We start from the raw sequence: 506 nt of genomic DNA, 5'->3' as shown, positions 1-506 counted from the left end.
ACCAGGGTATGTGTAACCCCGTTACACTCTCCCCCATTAAGATTGAGAGCATTTACAGCTCCAATCGATTACTGCCTCAACGAGGCTTGCATGTCGGTTAGACACTGCAACTTGGTTCGTTGGAACAAAATGACTTCCGTGCTCACTGAGCCCTGTGTCAACGGCACTAAAGCTACCAAGTCTCGCTGGGTATGACAGCGCACACAGGCAGAGCCCAACTTTGTCTCCCGCACGCGGTGCAATATCGGGCAGTGCGTCCGCGGCATCGAGGGATGTAAATTCTAGGCTCCATGAGCACGAGCGTCGCGCTCCGCGCACGCTATCAGTGACGTGTGACCTCGTTAAGGATGTGGAGGTGGTCGACTACGAGTCTGAGACTCCTTTTCCCGGGTGGAATGACGAGGAAGGTGAGCCGCGCCCTGCTCCCGCCTTGCGGACCCCATATTCGTTTCCTGACCTCTCATCACCTGAAGGACGTGGTGTCATTACCAATAACCTCGATGAGA

Source organism: Plasmopara halstedii, assembly GCF_900000015.1.
Source record: "Plasmopara halstedii genome assembly, contig: Scaffold_2061, whole genome shotgun sequence".
NCBI lineage: Eukaryota > Oomycota > Peronosporomycetes > Peronosporales > Peronosporaceae > Plasmopara > Plasmopara halstedii.
Note: the sequence above shows the minus strand (reverse complement) of the source record.